We start from the raw sequence: 21,741 nt of genomic DNA, 5'->3' as shown, positions 1-21,741 counted from the left end.
AATTTAAATAAGACAAATAATGTATAAAATAGCATAATAGAAAGTAGGAAAAATAGCAAACTAGTTGGAAAGAACAGAGAACTCATTTGTTAATCATATGGAGACACATATTAAATTTCCTTGTTTTACATTTAAAATGGATAATTGTAGCTCTATTTTTCATGGGTGTGCTTGGATTTAGGAAGAAAAAAAAAATGTCCATACCACAATAACGTAAGTCTGATTAACTTGTTAATCAAAAGGCACATTCTGATCTTAGTCTAGAAAAGAGGTTGGTGAATATGACCCCTCAGCCAAATTCAGCTTGCTACCTGTTTTTATAAAGTTTTATTGGAACACAACCACGCCCATTTGTTTACATATTGTCTATGGCTGTTTTCACAATACGGCAATATGACAGAATGTTTGCAACAGAAACTATATGGTCCTCGAAGCCTAAACTATTTGCCATCTAGCCCTTTACAAAGAGTTTGCTGACTTTTGGTTTAGAACACTAGGGCATAAGATGTTTCTGAACATAAGCATCAAAAAAACTTGTGAATAGATTGCTTGACTATATATCCTGGTACTTAAAAAAATAATTTATTTTTTTTTAAGAAATAATTTTAGATGTACAGAAAAATTTGGGAAAAAAAATGGTACAGCACCCCCTAATGTTAGCATCTTATACACACATAATATAATTACCAAAATCATGAAAAGTAATGTCGATACAAAACTCCTAACTAACCTGCAAACCTTATTAGAATTTTACCACTTTTGTGCCGATGTCCCTTTTCCGTCCTTTTTAAACTCAGGATCTCCCATTGCATTTGGGTGTCCTGCCTCCTCGGTCTCTTCCGGTCCCAGCAGATACTCAGCCTTTCGTCGTTTTTCATGTCCTCGGCACGTTTGAAGAACACTGCTCGATTATCAGTATTCTGTATTAAATCAGAAGTAGTGAGTCGCTCCTCTATTCAAGCTTGCCTCATGGTTTCTCATGATGAGATTGAAATCACAATATTTTGCCAAGGCTACCACAGAAATGATGTTACTTACGCCTTTTCCGTGTGTCACATATTAATAATATGTCTTATTACTGGTGATGTTAAGTTCAGTCACATGATTAAGGTGGTGTCTGCCAGGTCTCTTCATTGTAAAGTATTCTTTGTAAATAGTAAGTACGTAAAAAGAGTAATGAGTCTAGAAAACTTTTTCATAGAAAGATATATCTAGAGTACACATGCATATGTGGGTGTAAATGTGTGTGTATATATGTATATATAATTTGTATTAAAAAGATCCCAAGTGCACTGTCTTTATTTACAGTTACAGCATAAGTAGAATATGATTTCAGGAGCCTAAATTATTTTAGAATACCATTAAGTTCAAAGTAAAATACAAAATCACACACAGTACCTTTTTCTCTGTGCAGGGTCTAGTAAAGAAATTAGTATATAACCAACCATTACATTTTTTATTTCAAAATGAAAATTTAAGAGAACAACTTTATATTATGGCTTATTTGCAAGGGCTACACTGAATAACTTTATCCTTTTTTTCCAGTTTACTTTTAACAAATATGAGAAAGGAGCTATCTTTTGGTTTTATCATACATAGAAGAGTTCTCCTTTGTAAAGTGGTTATTATAAAGTCTTGGTTTATATAACAAGTGTTTTCTACTGCTACACATACAGTCACATTCATACTGCTCTCCTGCATGGAGTCAACAAAATTCACCTAGATAACTTTTAACAAATACATGTCTTAAAGTTGTATATCTAGCAATTATTAATAAGGGAATTATGAATTTGCTCAGGAAGATCAATGGTTCCCTTTTGAAAATCTACTAAAGCTATGATTTTTTGTAGCTATTAAAAATATAGTCTACTTTAAAGGAATGCTTAGTAAGCTCACTTCCTTAGCATGCAAAGTCAAACAATTCTATTTCAGTCATCCCTACATTGCACAGTGATCACCGTTTTATGGGTTACATAATTGTCTGAATGATGTTTCTAAAGCATCTGAAAAAGATAAAGGAATTTGTTAATGTGTGAAATAGCAACACACCCTATGAACTTTATTAATACTGAAAGAGTTAGTTTTTGTCTTTTTTTAGCCTCCAATTTAGCTGACAGGCACTAGACTCTAGAAACTTCCGACCATTCTATTTTCCATAACAGCTTTTTTAAGAAATAATTCACAAAGTGTACAATTTGCCCATTTAACATGTACAATTCAATAGTTTTTAGTATATTCATAGATATGTATAACCATCATTACGGTTATATGAATTTTTTTGTAGGAACAAAAAATCATACATAAGCCCATCAAATTCAAAAACCACGAGCCCGTGTTTGAATGTGTACGTAATATTAAATATGCTGAATATCATACTTTTTTTAAAAAAATGCAAAGGATAACTTAGAGATTTTTAAAATATATTCCGATTTGGTATGTCAAAGCAAAAATTGCACCGGACAAATTGAAGCACGTAAGGAAGACATTATTCAAGGCTATTACGGTAAGAGAGAGAGGCCAGAACTCAGGCTGAGCGCAAGAGCTGGAGTGGGGAGAAGGTAGGCTCCTGTGTTTGCTCGCTGGCCTTACCCAAAGGGAGAATAAGTATTCTCATATTGTCATGACAGGAGGTCGTTTTACCACTTGGAGCTAGACTCCTACCCTCCCACAGAACCTGGGCCACAGGGGTTCTGTCCTACCTGATGCTTACATTTCAAAGGCATGGCTCCCAGGTCCTTGAGAAAGACATTTTTGGGTTCTAAAACTTGCAAGAAGTTTTCGAAAGTTTCATATCTCAAAGAGACAGAGAAAGAATGTACAAGTCTTCTAAAGTAAATATTCTAAGAAGAGGAAGGTCAGGGCTGAGTCTTGAAGAAACTTACCTCGAGTTTAATCAAGCTACTGGGCATGTTAAGGCTCGTGTGGTCAGGCATCTGGTGTAATGAGGTACCAGTCCCTTCAAAATGTTAGATTTCTTCGTGAATCCCCTCTGAGTTTGAGTTCTGGGCCATCGTGTTAAGTCGGAACAACTAAATGATTGATAGATCTATTCTTACCCTCTTCCCAGTACCACCAATCCGCCCCTGCCAAATAAAAAGAAAAAAGAAAATTATGGGTGGAGTCATTAGATTTAAAAAATTGAGATGTTTGACCAAACTCTGACTCTAATAGTTAAAGATTTCACCTCCCAATACAAAATTCCTATGTCACTGCCTTGCCTTTTGCTGACATCTGCTGGTACTTTCATGAAAATATACAGATTTGGCTATTTTTAAAAAATTATCCCAGAGCAAAAGACAGTCAAGCATCCACTCTCTAGCCTGACAGAGTAATTGGTACTGTGCTGCCCTCCAGCCAAGAGTAACAGTAAAACCAGACAACAGCATCTGAGGCAATGGACGCTTCTCCAGCACTGAGCAAAGGCGGCGCGAGACCATGGTCCTTAAGAGAAGAGACCCAGGAGTCACCTTGCTCACCTTTCCTGCCTGGAGTACTTGCCTTCTGTGTGTGGTGCCAGGAGCTGGAGCCCAAGGGGACAGGTCTTGCTGAGCTGAGAAGGTGCAGCTTTTAGTTCAGGACTGCTGAGGCAGAGGGGGTCATCCGCCATGTACCAGAGAAGAGGCCGCTGTGCAGAGGGAGGTTGGGGAAGCTTGGGTGTGGATTCCCTGTACGTCTCCTAGGCTGAATTACACGTGAGCAGAAGGAGACTCCGTGAGTCCCAAAGCTGCTATGGTACTAACTGGGATGGGGGGTCCAGACCAGGCAGAGTGACAAGGCCTTGTTGAGGGCCTCAGGCATTCAGCTGAGATGCCAGAAAGGCCAAGATTTAGGACTAAGGACCAAGCTTCAAAGTAAAGTGCACGTGCCCTAGGACTAAGTTATAAACTAAAGTAGACCTGCCAGGTAACTCCAGTAACATAGCTGGGTCACCCTCTCAGTTAAAGCAATAGAATCTGAAAAAGATCGACAGCCCATGGCCTGCCCGTCGAATCACCCGATCTCTTGTGGGGATCTTAGTTCTTATGGGAGGATCTGTGTGAAGCAGCCAGGAAGCGATATGTACGAAATGCTTCCGTTTTGCCAGGCGTGGTGCTCAGCATACACTAACCCTCTGAGAGGCAGAGACCGTGTTCTGAGAGGCCCAGCAATGAAACGGGGGAGGGAGAGTATGGAAGTTCCGTGTTGGAGAGAATACTAAGGTGTCGATTGGGTTACAAGTTGGAAAGTGTAACTGGAAAAACACTCCGAAGTCTCACTGCCTTTTCCCAAATGCATTAGTGGGATGGATATCATGAGAGAATGCTTATGCTGCCCTTACCTTTCTCACGGGCATATTGTATAAGTCTTCCCTGTCCCAGTTTTAACTGACCATGCTAAATGTCAGCTTTTAGAATTGCCTGGAGGACAGCAAGAGATCATGGCTCTTGTTAAGATAATTAAGCAGGAGTTTAATTATCTTAACAAGAGCCGTGATTATTTCTTACGATCCCCTGTTAACTGTCTGGTCAGCATGTAAAGCAGACCCTCCGGAGGTTGCCAGTATAGAGGATTATGTAAGGTGGTGTCTTTGATTGCTTGAATCGAACATGGAAAAGGCTGTACAGGAAGTGAGAAAGACCAACAGAGACCTCTGTGCCTTAACAGACCTTGCTTAGGTCTTCTTTTCAGTACAAAATTGGAGCCTGGCCAGGCTGTTTGTATTCTTTTGGATGGAACCCAGTACACATTTACTGTTTCCCCACGTAGATCTTTAAATTGATGGGTGTTTGCCATAATTAAATGAGGATGAACTTGGAGATGCTAAACGTTAAGAGCCAGTTAGTGCATTACACTGACTACAGCATCATAATTGTCTCCTCAGAGGAGTTAAGAGCTGTAGTTACGTCTCTTTCCAGGTGGCTCCAGGCAAGGCACAGGCTGTAGCTGAACTCGGCCCTCTGCAGGGTCCCATCCCAGGAGGCCCTGGGGCTGGTACACTCAGTGGCCAGCTTCAGACTGAGTCAGAGCACCACCCAGGGCTGCATCCAAGAATGACATGGCAGACTGGGCAGAGCCCAGAGCCCCTGCTAGAGCAGATACTGCTCTGTACTGCCAGTCCTCACGACCAATCGGCCCAAGGATCAGTCTCTCCCTTTGACATGTGCAATCAGCAACATCTCAACTACAACAGGAGGGCACATACAGCCCATATAAAGGACACGTCTGGAGCACCCAGCTCAGGTGACCACTAGGGTGCCACCGATGGAAGACTGAACCACTGGACCCCACAGCACACCTACTACATAAGGCCACTCGCTCTACTACGACTGGGAGACATAGCAGCCCTCCCTAACACATAGAAACAGACACAGGAAGGCAGCCAAAATGGGGAGACAAAGAAACATGTCCCAAATGAAAGAACAGAACGAAGCTCCAGAAAAAGAATTAACAAAATGGAGATAAGCAATCTACCAGATGCAGAGTTCAAAACACTGGTTAAAAAGCTGCTCAATGAACTTAGGGGAAGAGTAGATGAACTAAGTGAGGACTTCACCATTGAGCTAGAAAACATGAAAATGGAGATAAAAAACATACAAAAGAACTAGTCAGAAATGAAGAATACAATAACTGAAATGAAGAGTACATTAGAGGGAATCAACAGTAGATTAGATGAAGTAGAGAATCAAATCAGTGATTTAGAAGATAAAGTAGCATAAAACACTCAATCAGAACAGCAACAAGAAAAAAGAATCCAAAAAAAGAGTTTAAGGGGCTTCTAGGACATTATTAAAAATACTAACATTCACATTATAGGGGTTCCAGAAAGAGAAGAGAGAGAAAAAGAAATTGAAACCTATTTGAAGAAATAATGACTGAAAACTTCCCTAATTTGGTGAAAGAAATAGACAAACAACCCCAAGAAGTGCAGAGAACCCCAAACAAGAGAAATCCAAAGAGGCCCACACCAAGACGCACCACCATTAAAATGCCAAAGGGTAAAAACAAAGAGAAATCTTAAAAGTAGCAAGAGAAAAGCAGTTATCTACAAGGGAGCTCCCATAAGACTGTCAGCTGATTTCTCAACAGAAACTTTGCAGGCCAAAAGGGACTGGCAGGAAATATTCAAAGTGGTGAAAAGTAAGGACCTACAACAAGATTATTCTAACCAGCAAAGCTATCATTCAGAATTGATGGACAGATAAAGAGATTCACAGACAAGAAAAAGCTAAAGGGGTTCATCACCACCAAGCAAGTACTACACAAATGTTAGAGAGACTTCTTAAAGGAGAAAGAGGAGGAAAAATGTTAAATATATGAATAATAAAATATCAGTAACTACACATCTATCAACAGTTACTTTAAATGTAAGTGGATTAAGTGCTCCAATCAAAAGACATAGGGTAGCCGAATGGATAAGAAAATGAGACCCTTATATATGCTGCCTATAAGAGACTCACTTCAGATCAAAAGATACACACAGACTAAAAGGAAAGGGTTGGGAAAAGATGTTTCATGAAAGTGGAAAAAAAAAAAGAAAAAGAAAAAGCTCAGGTAGCAATACTTATACCAGACAAAATAGACTTTAAAACAAAGGCTATAACAGAAGACAAATAAGGACCCAGTGATCCAACTTCTGAGTATTTATCCAAGCCAACCTAAAACACTGCTCTTAAGGGACATGTGCCTTCAAATGTTCATTGCAGCATTACTTACAACAATTAAGATTTGGAGGCAATCTGGGTGTTTATCAATAGACGAATGGATAAAGAAGAGGTAGTACATATGTACAATGGAATCTTATTCAGCCATAAAAACATTAAAAAAAGAAAAAAAGAAATCTTGCTATCTGCAACAACATGGATTGGACCTAGAGGGTATTGTGCTGAGTAAAGTAGTCAGACAGAGAAAGACAAATGACATATAATTTCACATACATGTGGAATCTAAAGAACAAATAAGCAATACAGAAACAAATTCACAGGTACAGAGAACATTTCGATGGCTGCTAAATAGAAAGAAGTTTGAGGCAGTAGGTGATAAAAGGGTAAGGGTTTAAGAAGTATAAATTGGTAGTTACAAAACAGTCATGGGAATGTAAAGTATACCATACAGAATATAGTCAATAATATTGTAATAACTATATATGGTGTCTGATGTGTACTTGATTTATAGTTAAGTTATTTAAATGTCTAATCACCTTGTGTTATACATGAAACTAATATAATTCGTATGCCACCTGTAATTGAAAAAATTTAAATTATTTTCAAAAAGAACTATAGTAACCTATTTGACAAATACAGGCTGATTAATGAGTTAAAAATTTAAGTCATGGTTTGGAGTAGCAAAGGACATTGCCACTTGGTGGGTAAGGGCACAGAATGGTCTTACACCATATCTGTCCACTGGTGGCTTTATTTTATAAATGAAAAAAAAAAAACACGGATATTTAGACAAGTAATCGAGATACTTAAATGCTGAGAAGGAACTAAAATTCAAGTTTTCTGACTGTCGGTTTAACTTTCTCAACTTTACCAAAAATGAGTTTGCAATTTGTTTAAATTATGAAATATTTCAATCACATAGAAGATAGTTTTACAAACATACATTTACTCATCATTCAGAAAAATAGTCCTTAATACTTTTTCATATTTGCTAATAAATACTTAAAGAAATGGAACTTTCCATATTTTGTGCCATTTGAACTATTTCCCATCTCATTACTCTGTCCCTTTCAAGAAGGAAATTATTAATCCTGAAATTGGTGCATATCCTGCTTGCCCACATTTAAATTTTTTTTTTTTTTACATATGTATGAATTCTCACTTTCATTTCAGGTCATCTAATGATCTATTAGTCTCCTCCAGTACCCCCGTACCTGAATTACTTGAGTTTTGCAGAAAGTTTTGATACTCTGTAGGGAAAATTCTTCCTTAAACTTGTCCTTCAAACTGATTTGGCTAATCTTGGCTCTTTATTCCTGTATAAGAAGTTTAAAATCAGACTATGAAGTTTAAAAAAATAAACAACAACAAAAAAACTTGTTGAGAATTTGCTTGAAATGGTTTTGAATTTAAAGATTAAGAGAGCATTTCGTTTTAAGGTATTGAGTTTTCCTTTACATGAGCAGACACTGCCCAATATAATTTGATGGTACTTTATTTAGAATATATAGCAGCATGTTCACAAAGGAGTTTAGTATACGATGTAATGTTATTATACTGCTATATTCTGGTTTTGTTAAAACAGAACACATATATAAAATTGATTGGGAATCTCTCTTCTCATTCTGTGATAAAGTAGTTTGTATAAAGTTGGGATTATCTGTTCCTTGAGGGTGTGTAAAACCCAACTGTAAAATTACCAGAGCCTGGCGTGTGTCTTTATTCGTAGTGTAGCAAAGTTACTGAATCGCTTCCTTTAATATTGCCACATTGTCACTTTCTTCTCTTTTTCTATTTCTTTTTGAGAAAGGTATGTCTTTCAAAATTATCAGTATTCGTTTTTTTCTTTGAATATTATTATGATTTTAAAAATCTCTCTGAAATCTTTAATTTTTACTTCTATATTTTTATTGGGAATTTTGCCAGAACTTTGTTGTATTTATTTAGAACATCTGGGGAATATTTCATTTGGCAAGAGAATTTCAGTTTTTTAAATATTTAACTGTGTTGGAAATAGAAGTCTTGTATTTTTGGAGGTCAAATTTTTCTTAGAAATATTTATTCTTTCAAGGCTTGATATTAGTTAGAGATGCATTATACACTTTTTAGGTTTCTCCAATGTAGACTCACTATTTATACTTTAAAAGTAGGACATTTTTCTCATAAGTTTCTCTAACCATGTTTAGTTGAAGTCAAAGACTGGATTTAGGTAGTTCCCAGTAAATTCTTTCAACTGGTCCAGATAGCTCAAGGGAATGAGACTCAAGGGGCGGCTGTCTCCTGAAAGAATGACAGTTCTCAGGGACCCACAACTAAGTCTAAAGAGAGATAGAGACACAATCCAGGGAGAGGTTCTAGAGTGAGAATACAGAGAAATATAACAGCTCTAAGATGCAGGTCTAGAAAAGTGTGGATGTAGTGTTATACAGCAAATGACTTTATTAACATATTAAAGTTTTAGATAATGAACTTTTGGTCAATTGTGAACTTTATTTAGGCTCAGAGTAAATATCTGATCTTTCATCAAATATAGCGATAGAGTAAAATATTGTATACAATAAATGTGTAGATTTATTTTCTCAAGAAACTAGCCAGTTTCTTGATGGCTAGTCTGGGAATAAAATTCAGCAAGGTCAGACTTTTCTATTTAACTTTATTGATTTATGCCAATAAAGCCAGTGATTCAATTTTAACTGTGTTTTAGAATCACTGGGGATATTTAAAAAAAAAAAAAAAAACCAATATTCGGATCACAACCTCAGAAATTCTGATTTAATTTGTCTGGGTAGGTCTATGCATTTGTATTTTTTTAAAAAGCTTCCCTGGCAAACCACTGGATTGGGCCAACATACAAGGGTCATGACCCAGGGTTAAAGAACTATCAAAGACGAGACAAGGTTTGAATACTCAAAGCACTGAATTCTAGCCAGGTAATCTTTCTCTAATAGCACGCTGTAGAAAACTGATTAATGATCGAGGAGAATGCCATAAAAACCTTTGCAAAATCATGTGTGAAAAGTAGTCAGATAGAGCCACTATTTTGTATTTTAAATTTCTGATTCTGCTTCCTTGTGATACACCACCTAAAATCATAAAATTCAGGATATTTCATGACTTGGTTAGGACCTGTCCAGTTAATGACAGAAGTAACTCCTGATTTTATGTAATTGTTATATATGTACAGTTTATGTAGCATATGCTCAGTATTAAATTATTCTGTACTCCTCTACCATTTCTCTACTGCGAATAGGAGATGAGAAATAATACATCGTATAAAGAAATATAGGGAACAACAAGTCTAAATTCCACCATTCTGTGGTATTATCAAAACCTCTAAGTATTGCCTCTGTATAGCTGACTGCCTGACACTCACTGATACACCGGTCATCATTGTACTTACTCTCATTATTTGCCAGGAATAGAATAAGACATTGTCACTGGCCCAGAAGAGGTCACTGTCCAATGATAGTGCAAGTTTTCCAAGCATATCATTTCAATGTAATGTATTTAGTGCTATAAGTCAGTAAATACATATTAATTGTACTCTTGACACTAATTTCATTAGCACTGGTTACATACAAAAGGGTATTTCAGACATAGACCCTGTCCTTGTAGTGCTGATAGACTATTGAATATAAGGAATATCAATTATTAAAGGAGACGTTATTATTTAAGGGAAAAATTCCTATGAGTGATTAATGCCTACGGTAGGGATACACATGTAAAGACAGAGTTAGGAGTCATAGCTCAGTTGATTGTCTCCAGAGGCAAGTTGAAGATGAACTTGCTGTTGGAAATGAACAAGCTTCAGGAAAACTATGAAACTGGTAATAATGTATGTGTACCAGGCGCAACAGTAGGTTCTTCATTAGAGAATGTTGATAGAATTTATGTCTTCTGGAGAAACAAAAGCCTATAAAGATCACTGGATTAAAAGCAAATGGTTCACCAGGGTTTGACATCATAAAAATTGATGAGATGGTTAGGAAGACAGCTTGCACTAAAGGAGAACTTGGACTGAGCCTACGGGGCAATATGCTGCCCTGTCATTTTTTTATTAGCTACATCACCCTATCAAATATATAATTGAGTTTCTAAAGAGCCACAGTCAATAGTTTCTTTATTGCCACATCTCTGTTGTCATGGCAACAAATGTAGAAGATCCACTGAGTGATCAGTCATTTGAAATTAAGGAGAGAAATTCTGATGTAAACGTCTCCATTTCCCTTGCTTGAGAAGAATCCATCAGAAGCCCATTAAAGAGAATTCTATTAAACACTTATTTCTCCCAAATTTTTGTAAGTCATTTTTATTTTCATACTTCAAATCATCTGTCAAAATAGATGTTCAGATCTTCTGCCAAAGCAGAAATTGTCATGTGGCTCTAGTTGTAAAATATAGGCTCTTTTAATTTGATTTGTAAAATTTCTCTTTTTTAGATGTCTAATGAACATGTTCAAGTAAATTATTTGTCTCCATATATTTTATCATTAGTGATTCTACATAAGGAATACCCACCAATAGATCATTTAAATTTTTGTTTTTAGCAATAAAAACAATTATAGACATCTTTGTCCCAACCACAGTGGAAAGGACATCTAAAATCCATATTGCTAGCTTGATAAATCCATCATAAAATTTTGGATCTAACATTTTTTTCATCTTGAAGTTTCTGCCTCCAGAACAAAGTAAACAAAATCTACCCATGTTGTAAGCCGCAACGATGAATACACCTGGTTAAAGAACTGTAACAGAAATGGTTAAGCCTAAAAATTCAGTAGTACGGCAGCATGATAATATTTTTGACACTGGTTCTTTTTAAAGATTTTCTTAGCTGTTCTGGGTTCCTTGATTTTCCATATGAATTTTAGAATCAACTTGTCAATTTTTGCAAAAAAAAAAAAAAAAAAAGGCACCTGGGATTTCGATGGGGCTCGTGTTGCATCTGTAGAACAATTTGGGGATTATTGCTATTTTAATAATATTAACAATATTATAACTGCAATTAACAATACTTTGATTATGAACATGGTTTATTTTTTTATGTTTTTAATTTCTTTGGTGATATTTTACATTTTCCTGCACTTCTTTTGTTAAATGTATTCCTAATCATTTTATTATTTTTTATGCTATTGGCGATTAAATTAATGACTTCATTTTCAGATTGTCAATTGCTAGTGTATAGAAATAAAACTGATTTTTGCATTTTGATCTTGTATTGTCTTTAAATACTTTTAAATCTTCAGTCTTCTTGTAAACAGGTATTGCTTTCAGTGACTCTGAATCCCAAGTTTTTGTTGGAACTAAAATAATATGAAATTTTTTAAAGATATTAAGAAAGCAATTAATAAATAGTAATTAATTTGAATATAATGCCTGCAATATTTTGATGCAGAGTTCTCCTATGCCAATTTTAGAATATATAAATCTACAAAGCATGTACTATTCCTAGAAGACAGAAATAAATTACTGCAATTTGCATCAAAAACTCTAAATGTCACAAATAAGTGGCACCCTGTAGTCAGGTCTACAGAACTACCTTTGACTTGTATGTGGTCCCTTTTGATGTGTGCATATTTGCGGTGACTGGTGAATGTGTGAATCAGTCATTGAATAATCCAGCTCCTCTTGGTCTCTGCCAGATGTCAGGTCCTAGCCTAAGTCCTGCCTCACTACACTCAGAAATTCTCTACCTGTAATGGCCCTGAATTTAGGGGATGAGAGGTAAGTATAAAACTAAAAGCTAAATGATGCAAAATTGCTCCTCTTACATAAGAGGGTAAAAATCCTAGAAATGCTCTTAACTTTAGAAATCAAGGAAAGAGTAGAGACCAAATTTAACAAAGCTATAAAACAACTCCCATACAGTTGGCATTTTCACATTTTCATCATCTTATTTCCTGGAGGCATTTAGTTTTTCAATACAGAGTAATTGTAACAAGAATCCAACACAGTTGAATTATTATGTCATCTGTTCAAAAGAAGTTTTAATTTATAATACAGTTACTGAATGCCATTGCTGTAATTATACAAGGATCAATTCATAGGATTTTAGAGGGGGTGAGTAATGTTGATTTTCAAAGTTCTCCATAAATCACTGAAATATAGTGCATGTGTTCAAATTAACACTGTTGAATGAGATTATTGCACTTTTAATTATTCCAATTATTCCCTGAGATATGTGATTTGGGCAAAGGGAATTAACATAAACTATGAATTATGTCATACCTCTAGCTCTTGACTAAACTAAGGATAATTTGGGTATGGCTTCACTTCTGTTTCTATTTACCTTAAAATGATGTGATGGAGGGGAATAAGGGAGCTGAAACTTGGAAATACTGTTTACTATGTGTGAAAGATTAAATGTGTCATGAAATATTCCAAATGGACCACAGCGGTAAAATGCTCCCAGACAGGATTGCAGGGTTGCCAAGAGAAAATTTGAAATCATGGGTCAGTTCCAAGTACAAGCTCCAAATACATGCAAGGTCTCTGCAGCCAAGATTTTTCAATCTGCCTGGGAATATAGGACCAAATGTCATATTCATTATTTTGATCCGAGTGTGTTGCTTGCTGTCTCTAAAATTCCCGAGCCTCTCATAAATTTCTTTATTTATCTCTTTATAATGGTAAATATAGAGAGTAGGATTCTCAAAAATAAAGTTTATTCTTCCCATTATCTCAGACTGGTTGACACTGAGCTCACGGGGTATGCTAACATAAGAGACAAACAGGCTCACTGACCATGGATCAAGGATAATTCATGATTAAAATTCATGGAAAACTTTATAAGAGTATGTTTCTTCTCCCTAGATATTACATTTCCTGATAAAGCCTGGTCATTTTATCAGAAAGGTGGTACTCTTTATTTTTAGGAAATAAAATTCTGGAACCAGCGTACAACTGAAAAGTTTCCCAATTTTTTTGGTTTTGTCAAATTATTTGAAATATTTTTCACTGAAGTAATTCATAGTCTTTACATCTTTCTTCCTTAAGTAGTTACAGATCATACATTTCTTGACACTGTCACCTGCCAAATTTCTACCCATACTTCCAGGACTAACTGTAAACGTGCCTTTACCACAGTCCTTGCACATGGAAAGGCAGAATGACAAACTAGAAAGAATAGAAATTTTGAACAACAAGCTCAAAAATCTCTCTCAAAAACCACTTTGAAAGCTTGTGATTATCATATTAATAATATTAACATATACTGAAGGCTTACTACATTCCAGGCACTGTTTAAAGAACTTAACATGTACAAACATTCATTTACCAGTGAGGAAGTGCTTTTATTATTTTATTATTATTATTATTGTTAAATTATAGGGATGGGAAAATGAACACAGAATGATGGAGAACTTGCCTGATTCGCTTTGCTAGTAAAGGGGCAGAGCTGGTATTCAATCCTAGGAAGCCTGGGGCCAGTATCTGTGTTCTTAACCTCTTTGTCCGCCTTTGTCCCACAGAGTTTGTATCTATACCTTCTTTAGAAAATGGAATCAGCTAAAATAAACTTCAGGATATGCAGCAAAAGTTGAGTGATAAGACTGTTAAATATCCAATGAACTGCATAATTTAAGGCATATCCATGTTCTTCATAAATAGTTCATTAGTTTGAAAGTGTATGAATGTAGTTTAATGGGATATCTATTATTCCTATATAAGTTTACATAATATATCAGCATAGCTATTATCCTCACTTTATCAGTGAAGCTTCTTGCAAAGTTTTCTAATGGGAATAAAGAACAGAAAGATTTAACATCCATTAATTATTGCATTTGTGGAATAAATATGGGGACCTAGAGATAAGAAATCTCACACTAGATTGGAGGAATAAATTTCAATAATCTTGTAAAATGTTTATCGAATTTGTAACCGCTTTCCATACTGGAGGGGTCTGGATTAGGAAAAAAAAATATCAGGAAGGAGGTGCTTTGATCTGACCTCAGTAGAACAGGAGCACTTTGGATGGGAGGAGTTGAGTACCATTCGAATTACAGCAAACAGTGGAGATGCCGAGTGAGGCGCAGCATCTGACTGGGGCCAATACTCCTCAGTCCTGATGCGGTCTGGGGGCTAAGGGTCTGACAAGCAGCTCACGGGGGAAAAGCAAGGGGCTGGTTGGGCAGAATGAACATTAAAAGTTGTGTCCTAGATGGAAGACTAATGTCAAAGCCAGACATTCAAGGCAAAAACAAACAAACAAAACCGACCCTTCCATCAAAGGCAGTTTAGGGACCAACCGAGCTGAGACCGACAGAAAACTGAAGAATACAAGGATGTAGAACAATATGATTCAGCAAAAGAGACACCGTTGAGAATCCACCCGGGGCCATAGTGGTTTTTCCACGTTCCGCCCCTGCAGGGCTGCATTGGAAATATTTAAGGAGTTAACCCAGGCCAGACTTCAAACATGCCCTCTCAGTCTCCTGGGCCAGATAATCATTGAGATCCTACAAAGGACCACCAGCTGTCAAATGAGACTCAATAAGTCCTGGCCCAGCACTAAGCTTTACTAAAAATCTCAAGGACAAAAGTAATCATGAAGCACAAAGTAGGGAGAGGTAAGGATGGAATTTTCAAATGGTTTCCAGGTCTTTTTTTGCTGGTTCAGAATGCTCTATGACCTACTTTCACATATGAATCTCTAAGCAATGTATGATGCTACATTAATTATGCAGAAGGGAGCTTATTCAGTCATGAAACATCTCCACTTTATACACAGATGGTTATATAGCTTGTGCGATATTTTCCAGAGAGCTAAGCCCTATAAATCTGTAAATTCCAGTTTGCTTATGGTATGCAAGCTAAATAGACCAATGACATTTTGCTAATATGGCTCCCTGTAAGCTGTCTCTCAAGCTAGAAATTTCAGGCTCTCTGCACTTTATCTTTCCAGTGCATTTTGGCAATTTTACCTCCTAAATAGCTCTTGATTTTCTATTACCTAGCACTACTATGTCCTTATTCTTCCTTGGATTATTACAATAGCCTCTAAAACTAATGTTCTGAATTCCTCTTGCTCTAATCCATTCTTGAAGCTACCATAAAAATCAGTGTCTTTCTCTCTCTCTCTCTTCAATATAAGTCTCATATTACCCCCTATTTAAATCACTTTAGTAGTTTTACATTTTCAAAATACTAAGGTTTTCTAATTCTCTAGCTACTTCTAGCAAAATTCTGTACCTTACACTCTACTCCAGCAATATCGAACTATTTATTTAAAAGCATTTTTCATTTTGCACATGACTTTGATTTTTATTGTTCCTCATCATCTGCCTGGTAAGAATCTAAATATTTCAGAACAACATTCAGAATTGGATGTCGGTTGTTACATATTTCACATTTTCTCTGCATGCTGTGCACAATTCTGTAGTAGCCCTTTGAATTGAAAATAAAATGTTTAAAACATCCATGATTTTCCTCTTTTGGTATATCCTGCTCTACCCTGAGTTCTGGAGATGCAGTCCCTCTAGTAATCATCTCTGTTGGTTAAGTGCACGTTATTCCTTGTGATAAAAATATATTGTGTTATGTTTGGAAAAAGTTTAAAAGGAAAAAACTGAACTTAGTAATAGCCCTTTAAGAATTTTTATGTTAAACTAAGTCTCTCAGCAGCAAGAAAAGAGATTTTTTAAAATAGAATTTCTATATGTTATGGAAGGCAAACCCACACATCATTTCATGTAATACAAGGTTAGCGACACATCCTTGATTGAGCGAACACAGCCTTTGGAACATGGGAATGGTTAGGTGTTCTGTGGCTCAAATAATTTTGACTGGCATGAAATGAAAAAAAACAATATAAGTTCAAGGTTAGGGGGTGTGGGATAGGTTGATGACTATGAGTCTTTCTTTAGCTGAAATGTCACAAATTGTCAACAACGTGTAAAATAGGTATCCATATAATTGAAAATGCTTCGTACCTCAAAATAATGGAGAGAACAGTTCTTATTTATTCCTCGTTATTAACAGGGCACTACTAAATAAATCACATTGTAGATTTCTAGAAACTACAAATATACTTGCTTAATAATAGAATTTATATTGGAATAAAGCGCTCCTTTAACTAGTTTAAATAATCCGTATAATATATACATTATATTAAAATAGTAGCATGATTCGGTATATTCTTATTTCAAAGTGCCTGTTAAGAAAGAAAACCAATACCTAAAATTGTGAATATAGGGACAAAGAAACTTGAGGTGCACTTTTTGATAAAGAAATGTTTCATCTGTCTTTCATCACTTTTATGTAATGATAGGCAACCATTCATAATGCATAAGGAAAAACAGATTTATGTTTCTGAGTCTGACAAACCAGCTCACCCTCCTGTCTAAAGCAGTAATTCTTATCTAGAAATACATTGCATTAGATAATTAAATCGCTAGTCCCTATATTTCACAAAGACACAGGCTATCAAAGCCTGTAGCATAATCAATTTTATGTTTCCTTTGAGAAAAACTTTGGACATGAAAAGTTTTATTTATGTGGTAGAAGAACAATTGAAACAAATCTCTATCCCAATTCATGTATTTTTATTTCTAAAATATAGAAGTTCTCATGCATTTAACTTGAATCAAGGCAAGCAACTTAGCTTGGAAAATAGAAGGGGACAATGTCTTCTGCAATGAAGAAACATGATAATATTTGTTTGTGCTCTGAATGATTAATACAGATAAAATCAAAGTTATGGAACTTTATTTTTACTTACTATATTTTTTTAAACCTCTGGCTTTACTTGATATAGAAAAAATTTAAATTTACAAAATTAACATTAATTATGCGCTGAACCGATACACAGCCAAGACTATAGGTCTCTTATTGGGTCCACCTTCCTCTTTGTCTGACTGGTAGAAAGGAAATTGTTCATAGGCTATAAAGGAAGGGTTACATACATACTATGTTAAATTCTTTCCCTCTTTATATTTTTCTCTAAACTCAATCCATTATTTCTGTCTACCTTTGCTATTATGTGATAGTAGTTTTTAAGATTTCAGCTTCCTTTGAAGTAACAGAATTATTTGATTTTTTATATTAAGAGAATATTTTTTTTAGCTTTATTGAGGTATAAATTAATTGACCTATAATATTTTAAGATGTTTAAAGTGTGCTGCATGATGATTTGACATATGCAGACATTATGAAAGAAAAAATTGAACACATTCCGGGTGATTCCAATTTCAAAAAAAATTTAACAATTTTATTTTACTCTCACAGCAATTCTGTCGCATAGGCACTATTATTAATACCGTTTCAAAGAAGAGGAAAGGGACCTGCTTATGTCAAGTGATTTGACAAACAGCTCCTCTGGTGACTTGTGTACATGAATTGTGCCAAGGCACTTGGCAGATTCCTCGTCATACACACTTGAGAAGAAACCTGGAGAGCTTCAAATTTTGGTTTTATTTCTTCTTATCAGCAGCATGATGTTAGACATATTATTTAAACTCTTTAAATCATAGTCCCATTTAAGAGATGGAGATAATAACGCACTTAAATCATACTATTAATAGAGAACAAAATGAGACTATGCAAGTTAAGAGGCTAAGCATACCATATCTGATATACAGTAAGTGCTCAGTTAATGTTAGCTATTATTATTTCAAAAGTGGAGCTTAAAAATGTGAATTATTCATCAATATGGAGTTATTTGATTCCATTCTGTGAAATATGGCTAATATACTTTTGGAGAATTGTAAAAGGAGGTAGCTGCCTCTGATCATTGGGGACATTAAAAATGGTGTTGCAGGAGAAAATTTTAATTTAATCATTGCATAGAAGGCTAATATGTGAGGCCCTGCCATTCCTTTCCCCAACTCTCTGCTCCAAAAGACAGAACATTTCACTTACCTGATATGTTTGAGAAAGTGAAACATCATATGTATTATTTTATTTTTTAGAGAGATAGACTACTACTATATGATATTGAAAATGATTTCAATTCCAGAAGTCTTAATTCAATTAATTCAAGCATGTAAATATATGTTAAGTTACTGAATGTCCACAGTGGAAAGTCTTCTTTCTTTCTAAGAGGAGAGATTTTTCTCTTTCATATTTACTAACGTATTTTAAGCACATGTAGAAAAATACTTCATATTTAACAGACTTGTATTAGTTTTTATACAGAAACATTAACTAACAAATCTATCCATTTATCTTCAACAAATGGCTCCCCTTCCATCATCTTGATAGTATAAGAAAAAAAGAGAATTGGAAATTCTAAAAGAGAAGGCATCATTTATAGCTTTGCTTGTTATCTTCAGCAGTAGATTTTTTTTAAGGTAATGTTTACATTTGGTATTCAAGTTCCTAGTGAAGTATCATAAATCCTTCCTAAACCTTTTAATTTCGTTGATAAGATAGTCAACATCTGTTTGTCTTGTGGACGGGTTGGAAAAGACCATTCAAAAAAAAATTTACTTTGTCCCCACAGGGCTGGCAGCTTACCATGGCTATGCTCTCTGTCATCTCTGCTTTAATCTTTGGAGCGATCCGTATGTAAACGCAAACATTATTAAAAGGAAATTTTACAAGTAAATACTCTTCCACATTCTAGATGGCTACATAACTATCATTAGCTTGAAGTAAATTGCAGGCAATTTAAAGCTGTCAAGGACAATTTTTAAGCAGCAGCTTAATACAGAAAAAAAAAAGCAGTATGTTCTATATTTGTACTGTAGCTCTCATTACTCCATGATTCACGGTTACCCAACTCATAAGATAATGCAAGCGTGCTAAGATGTGTTAATTAAAGTTGTGTGACATTTTGCTTGTATTTATATGGCAATCCAAATAGAAGTATCTAGAAAAGAGTTAAGAGTAGAAAATAGTAGTATATTTTGGAATTATAATTTTCATTATTCGACTTATGTTACATCTTGAGTTTTTCTACAAGGTCACTGTTTTACAGTAAAATGTTTCTTTGTAAAATTCAGAGATAAATTTCCGCCTGTTTTGTACAGCTCCTAAAATGACACCCACATGTGACATTGGATCACGTTAGTACATTCTCGAGTTGTTATTTTAGGGTAAAGTGGTCCTGCCACTCAGGGCAGCCAGAGGAGGGAATTCTATACCTGCTTAACATCCTCCTCATCTCCACACTTCTGCTCCTGCTCCTACATGTGGTTACCTTGAAATATTACCAACCTGTTTCTATAATGGCAGTGCAGAAGCAAATATATATTACATATTATTTTATATACATATATGCACATGTATATATTCTCCCTATTAATATTTTAATCAACACGACCATAAAATAATAGGTATTAGATATTGCCTGCAATATTTTTCAAACTGTTTCATAGTCCCCCTTGCCTTCCATCCAGGAGAGTGTGCAGGGCCCTAAGAGGATGACTCTCTGGTGAACACATAGTGTGGACTCCCGGAAGGCCACCTGTACGTAAGTCTGGGTGAACGCACGCCTCACTCACTCTTAGCTGGTCATAATCACCCTACTAGAAGATAACACTTGTATGTTTAGAGAAAAATTAAAAGCTTCTCTTAACACTCATCTCAAACCATAAAACAATTAAACAAGGAGTATTATAAAAAGCAGAAATCAAAAGAAATCTCTACTTTCTCTTAGGACTTGCAAGCCAGTGAAATATTATGATATATGAAAAGTTGATATTAAACACTATCAGATAGTCTGTGTTCAACTTATACCAGGGCTTCTCACATTTCCTAAGTGGTTGTGATGTTGGTATAACTCAAAACTGGTGGTAATGTTAGAAAATGTAGAAATATGATGCAAGCTTAAGATAGGTTAAAAGCTTACAATAAATACATGTGATAAATAACATAATGGTGGTGATCCTCTTTATTTTAAGTTACACTATTAAGGTAAAGATGATATTCTTTTGGATTCCTTTTTTCAGGATTATTCATTGTTATCTCTCTCAGATCCTTGCTCAGATGACCGCATGATAAGTATTTCAAGTTCACTTCTCTAAATACCACTTCATTGCTCTTAGGAATTGAAATTTTTTATATTTTTGTCTTCTCTTCCACTACAGCTTCTACTCAACTTAAAACTAAGATTCTTCTTATTCATTTTATACCTGTGAAACACCCAGCAACTATTAACTGATGCATGAATTAACCAAAGAGTAGAAAGCTCAGCTGATTGCGTAATAAGAATCCAATAAATAATTTTCAATTATATAAATAATTGAATTAATGTACAAAATGATCGAAAGGCTGAGATTTCACTCTGTTCCTTATAAGTATTAAGCCAGTTGCTTAGGACCACGTGACCACCATCCACTAACTGATCAACCTAACCAAATTATTTAAGAGAGAGTATTAAACTAAAAATACCCCCTATCCCCCACAGCCCATCCCACCTCCCCCCCCATACACACACACACACACACACACACACACACACACACACTTACAAACTTACTTTTTGGAGTTCTTGATGTCTTTCAAAACTTTTTGGGATATGTTTAAGTCTTGGTGGAAAGTACCAGAAGCAAACATTGGTGAGTTCAGGCTAAATCGAAGATCAAAATTTTACAAGTGTCACTAACACTCTACATAATTCCTTAATTATTTCAGAAGTATCTTAATTAATGTTTGATATATTTTAAAAACAGTTTTAATACATGACTTAACACATGACAGGCACTAGAAATAGAGATAAAAGAAACAGTCGCTGTCCTCACCAAGCACCCAATCTGGCTTTCTCCAATACCCTCCTGTATAATACTCAACAGTTTTCCTACCTCTGCAGCTCGCCCTCCACAGGGTCTGGCCTATCGATTTCTTCAAAAATCTTTAGCTGGCCATCGCACAACCATTCCTCAAAATATTTAAACAAGTAAGGTTAGTTCTAGTTTTATATTTGAGTAAGATCATATTGGGTTGAAATATGGACGGTCGATTAGAGGAGAGAACAATTGAAGGCAGAAAATATTAATAAGTAGACTTTTATAGTAACTCCAGGGAGAATGGAGAGGGCCTTAAAAATAGTAAGAGTTTAGTCAATGGGGGATTCTGCTCCATTGCCACTGACCATGTATCTTCAAAAAAAAGACAGAAAAGAAGTACAAAACAAAAAGTACAAACTTATTCGAGAAACATA

The 21,741-nt window shown here is 35.4% G+C and overlaps 1 long non-coding RNA gene across 2 annotated transcripts; it reads right to left on the bottom strand.

The window, feature by feature from the left end:
- Positions 1 to 2: 2 nt before the first annotated feature.
- LOC118610054 lies at positions 3 to 21,684 on the bottom strand. Of its 2 annotated transcripts, XR_004953758.1 has the most exons (4): positions 21,061 to 21,684; positions 2,883 to 3,083; positions 2,700 to 2,793; positions 3 to 2,003 (listed from the first exon to the last, which is right to left on the bottom strand). It is a non-coding gene; the product is annotated as an uncharacterized LOC118610054 (long non-coding RNA). The 2 variants fall into 2 exon arrangements; XR_004953757.1 differs by having other exon boundaries at positions 2,700 to 3,083.
- Positions 21,685 to 21,741: the final 57 nt, after the last annotated feature.

Source organism: Rousettus aegyptiacus, unplaced genomic scaffold (assembly GCF_014176215.1).
Source record: "Rousettus aegyptiacus isolate mRouAeg1 unplaced genomic scaffold, mRouAeg1.p scaffold_m13_p_12, whole genome shotgun sequence".
NCBI lineage: Eukaryota > Metazoa > Chordata > Mammalia > Chiroptera > Pteropodidae > Rousettus > Rousettus aegyptiacus.
This window is presented reverse-complemented; position numbering and strand designations above follow the sequence as displayed.